This window comes from Globicephala melas, chromosome 2 (genome assembly GCF_963455315.2).
Source record: "Globicephala melas chromosome 2, mGloMel1.2, whole genome shotgun sequence".
NCBI lineage: Eukaryota > Metazoa > Chordata > Mammalia > Artiodactyla > Delphinidae > Globicephala > Globicephala melas.
Genome location: NC_083315.2, coordinates 6,876,984 through 6,882,983, shown reverse-complemented (window position 1 = coordinate 6,882,983; position 6,000 = coordinate 6,876,984).

Below are 6,000 nucleotides of genomic sequence, written 5' to 3'. Positions count from 1 at the left end.
TGTGGCGTGTGGGCTCAGTAGTTGTGGTTCATGGGCTCTAGCGTGCAGGCTCAGTAGTTGTGGCGCATGGGCTCAGTAGTTGTGGCACACAGGCTCTAGAGTGCAGGCTCAGTAGTTGTGGCGCACGGGCTTAGTTGCTCGGCAGCATGTGGGATCTTCCCGGACCAGGGCTCGAACCCATGTACCCTGCATTGGCAGGCGGATTCTTCACCACTGCACCACCAGGGAAGCCCCTGTCACATTTATATCTGTACCCCCAGAACTTTGTTTAGTGCTTACTGCCTGGTTTACTACTTGAGAAATAACTGCTTAATACTGAATGATCCTGCATGAACTAAAACAACATGCACTATTTTCAGATAATTTATCCTCTCTTACTTCAGCCTTTAAGGATCTCAGTAAATTCAAGAGGAATCACTAGAAAAACTGGAAAGATACAAATGGACTAAATCTGACTCTTATTCAAGAGGAAATTTTGCTCAGGAGAAGTCACCCACCTTCTCCAATAAAGAAGGGAACAGGGAATCGTTAATGCAAATTCAAGTTAAAAATAGCAACATGTAATTTACGCATAGATATTTTTCAGCTATCACCCCCCCCCCCCGAATATCTTCAGGGTTGAATGCTTTGGGTAGATGATGTCAGGGAATCCGTATGCAGGGCAAACAGCGTGTGAAAAAATTCACCAGTTGTATCAAGTTCCTGATGTTCTGTCTTTAAAGATCCTCAAATCATTCCCTTTACAAAGCAGCATGTCCATTTTTAGAGGGCTTACCTTGGGCTGGTTGGCCACTCTTGCTGTTCACAGCTGTAGGTCGCCTCTCTGTGGTCAGTGAAACCAGCCTCAATCTAACCCTCCATTAAATCTGCAAATAAGGAGACGGGACCAGGGGACCTCTGAGGGCCTTTCAGCTCCCCCTTCTGGGATGACATCAAACCATCAGAGTAGATCTGGAAGCAGTGAGCTTCTCTCTCTGCATGTTTTCCCCCGGGTTCCTCTGAGTTATAGCTGTGAGGGCAGATGTGAGGTTAATTTTTAAAATCCCTTAAATGGCCCAATTTTGGCAGCTCCTGTACTCCCTAAGCCATCCCTTGAGAGCCAGCGTAAGAGGTCTCGCTGCTCCCCCAGAAGATGCCGAGTGGATTCAGGCTCCCCACTTTGTTTCTTCTTCTGGACAAGAGCCCCTGCCCCCCATGCTGTGAAGTACCCTCCTCGGTCCTCGGACTCCTGCTGCCATTCTCCACGGCCTCCTTCTACGTACTTCTCTCCTTCTGATACTTAAAACAAAAAAGCCTAACAGCAGGACTGCAAAGAACAAATCCTTGTTGCCACTGCCTAGCACAATCCTTTTCAAATGCTGTTATTTTTTAAAAAAACTGAAATCATTTTATAAAAAGTCATTACACGAGGCCCCCTAATAGATAAATCAGTAAAGACTGGAAGATTCTGTCTTGGCTTCTGACCTCAAAGAACCCCAGTATACTTCAGAATAATTTTAAAACCAATTGCTGGGTTTCCCTGTTGGCGCAGTGGTTAAGAATCCACCTGCCAATGCAGGGGACGCGGGTTCGAGCCCTGGTCTGGGAAGATCCCACATGCCGCGGGGCAACTTAACCCGTGTGCCACAACTACTGAGCCTGCGCTCTAGAGCCTGCGAGCCACAACTACTGAGCCCTCGTGCCACAACTACTGAGCCCACGTGCCACAACTACTGAAGCCCGCGTGCCTAGAGCCCGTGCTCCACAACAAGAGAAGCCACCGCAATGAGAAGCCCATGCACCACAACAAAGAGTAGCCCCCGCTCGCCACAACTAGAGAAAACCCCGCGTGCAACAAAGAAGACCCAATGCAGCCAAAAATAAATAAATAAATTTATATAAAAAACCCAAAAAACAAACCAATTGCTTAGGATACTGAAGAAAGAGAAATTATTGGGGGAAAAAAATAAGTATCAGTAAAAACACTCTACCTGCTCCCTTAGCTGTTACAAATGTTTGGTAACAGGAAATAAGACCAACTTAAGCTCACTTTTAAGAGAGCTTGCTTTGGGTTCTTTCATTTTCCCATTCATATTGATGGAGGCATTATGACCTGGGTCAACCAAATAAAGAAAAAACAAACTGGAGTAGGAAGTCAGAGATTGTGAGTCATAGAGAACTATCTCTTTACCAGGACCAGCTCCAACGAAAAGAACGATGAACAGGAAATGTCCAACATCATAGCATGAGGTTGGAGTTAAAGAAACAAGTTCTACTTAAGTATAACAAGAATAGAGTCAACTTCATGGGCTTGTAACCAAAGCCAGATAGCGTGGCTAGCGTACTCCTTCAATCTCTTAGCTGTACTTTGTCCATGCCTGGCCCTTAGTTTAACGGCCATGTGTCTGTCTGGGCTTCTGCCCTGGAGAAATTCAAAATAATGATTTAGGATGGGGAGCTCGGTTCCTCTGTTGCCTGTTTCTACACTGCGTTCCAGCATCCGTGCCGGCAGGGTTAGCGTCTCTGTGTTTAGTGGGAGAATCGTGACTCCCTCCAGCCCTGCTCAGTTCTCCTGCAAGCTTTTCCTCTGTTGATCTGAAGCAAAGAGTTTGGCTTTTTCGACCACATCAGACTCAAGTCTGTCCATCCATTAAAACTGTCAGATTGATGACATTTCTGGTCACTCTCAAGGAACAACAGTCTTACGGACCATTCGGTGAAAAAAATGAGTTTCGATTTCTTAATCAGAAGGCTCAGTCCTGCGAACAATCAAAACTTCTGCCGGTTTTGGCATTGGACTTTTCTTCCCAGGTGGGGCCGCCATGATGGAGAACACGCGGTCAGACAGGAGGGCTGTGGTCTACGCCCCTCCTGCCACTCCAGCCTTTTCCCTCTCACAGGTTTATGCCCCCTCCCCAGGGTCTGGCCCTGGGCTTGGGGGCAGGTGGCTGGAGTTCACAGCACCGTTCTGTTTAAAGAAATCCTTCAAGATGCTCCCACTCTCATGACCTTTTTATAAGTGGGCTAGGAGGGTGAGATCAGTTTGCAGACATTTCCTTTGTAAGTTCTGCACACCCACTCTCTGCTGCACTCACTTCAAATTCTGGGAGAGTCCTTTCCCTTTCTGAGTCATTCAAGGCATTCTTTGCAACACTAACTCTTTTTTAAAAAAATTGATGTATAGTTGATTTACAACATTGTGTTAGTTTCAGATGTGCAGCAAAGTGATTTAGTTTATATATATATATATTTAGATTATTTTCCATTAGAGATTGTTTGAAGATCTTGAGTATAGTTCCCTGGGTTATACAGTAAATCCTTGTTGCTTATCTATTTATGTATGTATTTATTTATTTGTTTATTGATTTATTAGCCATGCCGCACAGCATGCGGGATCTTAGTTCCTCCACCAGGGATCAAACCCATGCCCCCTGAAGTGCAAGCTCGGAGCCTCAACCAGTGGACTGCCAGGGAAGTCCCTATCTATTTTATGTATAGTAATTTGTATCTCTTAATCCCATAATTCTAATTTATCTCTCCCCCGCCTCCCTTTCCCATTTGTTTTCTATAATACTAACTCATTCTTAAGAGAGTGAAGGCTGAAGTTTATAGATGAATCTGCTCCTGGCCTCCCCGAGGTCTCTGAACTCTGTGCCACGTGTGGCTGCAACATTATTTAGCAAGAGGCATCCCTCCTCTGTGCTTCCACACAGAAGCAGCTGATGTGCCACTCTCAGTAATTCCATGGCATGGTTTTCTCCAGCGGTCGGAATTTGTCTTTCAAAGACGCTTGCTCTGATCACAACTTCACGATCTCGGACAGGTGCATGCTGACTGTACCCCTTAATCCATTAACTTCTTTGTGATCTTCTGGGGGCTCCAGGGCTTCAATCCTTCATGAAACCTATACTACTCTTTCCATTTAGTTTTTCTGTGTGAATTAACCTAAACTCAACCTTCCTTCGGAATGGAAGAGTTTCATATATAGACACAGAGTCTTATATCCCGTCTACTTGCATGGTTAATGGCTCAAGTATGTATATTTGTTTCCTCAGCAAAATTGTAAGTGTATCAGGAGAACCAAGGGTGACAGCCCGGCACTCCAGGGGCAGAAGCCCACTCCTCTTGGACGACAGCAGTTTTACAGGTAAAGAAGTTGGACCATCTTCCACAGAAGCAAATGCTGCGGCTACAGGGCTTGGGGCTCTGTAGACTGGTTAGGAGTTCCACAACCTGAAGCAAGAATGTGAATTTTCTATTCACAACCGTTTTAAACATCTCACAACCTTTTTATATTGGGGCTGATGACACTTGGAAGGAGGGAATCAGATAGAGCCATCACCCTGTTACTGTCTCAGTCATAAGCACAGGGTATGAATAGATACGTAACAGAAGGGCAATGATATGATTTTATCGGTAGATCCACACATTGAAACAATCAGGAGTGACTTTATCAAAGGAAGCAGATAGGGGTTAAGCATCCTGGTGAGTAATCTCATTGAGAATGTGGTGACTTAACCCACCAAGAGTTTCTGGAATCCTGAATTCCTAGGGCGGCGTCCACGTTAAAAGCCTCAGAGGACAGAGGGAGAAAAAATTTTGAGTCATACTATGACAATTTTCTAATTATTCCAAAAGTTATTCTCAGATGAAAAAAGAAGTCATTGTTACTATGGTATTCCTGAAAACGGAGAAATTCTGATTCACAAGAGATGCCATCATCTGACACCTAATGTCTCCAAGGATAAAGTTAAAGACACTTTTTTTGTGTGTGAAAGGATTCCGACCTTTTAATTAACACATGCATCACCTCACATATTTATCTTTCTTTTTCTTTGGTGAGAATGTTTACATTTTGCTCTCTTAGCAAATTCCAATTACTATACAATACAGCGTTATCAACTATAGTCACCGGGTTTTTCACCTTAGAAAATTTGTACCCTTTTACCAAACTCTCCCTGTTTCTTCCGCCTCCCAAGCCCTGGCAACTACTCTTCTACCTTCTGTTTCTATGAGTTTGATTTTTTTTAGATCCCACATCTAAGCGATACCATGCAGCATTTTCCTGTGTCTGTCTTGCTGACTTAGCATAATGTCCAGGTCCATCTGTGTCGTTGCAAGTGGCAGGATTAATTTCTTTTATTCAATTAAAATAAATAATTAAGGTACAGCTGAGAAAGTCAAGATGTTACCACGGTAGCAAGTTCACCTTTATATCTTCTAGGTACATCTCTCTAGAGTCTTAGGCACAAAGAATAAGCATCCAAAGAAATGCAACTTGGGAATCGGAGAACCGACCACATCCTACCCTTGGTTTCTGTTGCCTCCCCATCCATCTCTTTTCTCAAAAAAACTTCCTCCCTTAACGTTCTAAACTGAGCGTAAGTCTCACCTCCTTCTTGGACCCTCCCGGGCCCTCCTTCTCATCTTAGCCCTTATCTATTTTACCTGTGAATTGTGGTTAAGACATTCCGGGCTTTGTCTCAGCAGAAACGGCACCTGTTCCTAAACTGACAGCTGTGATTCACATTGACAGTGAGCACTTTGATTGGTCAGGTGAGATGGTTGGCTGTTCACTTCCTGTGCTTTTGGCTTATATGGTTGTGTGTTAAGGCAACATATCACCATAAAGTCAGCCACAAGCACATCAGTCCTTATGCAAATTCACAGGTGTACCTGCCAAGGCGTACAGAAGGTTGAATGTAGGCCTTAAGAGAAACAAAGAAGCTTAGTTAAGAAAAAAATGGAAGAAGATTTTTTGAAATTAATTAAAAGCAAATCAACACAGGAGAAAAAGGAACTCTCCTACACTGTTGGTGGGAATGTAAATTGGTGCAGCAGCTATGGAGACCAGTAGGGAGGTTCCTCAAAAAATGAAACATAGAGCTACCATATGATCCTACAATCCCACTCCTGGGCATATATCCAGAGAAAACCATAACTTGAAAAGATACGTGCACCCCAATGTTCACTGCAGCACTATTCACAACAGCCAAAACATGGAAACAACTTAAACGTTCA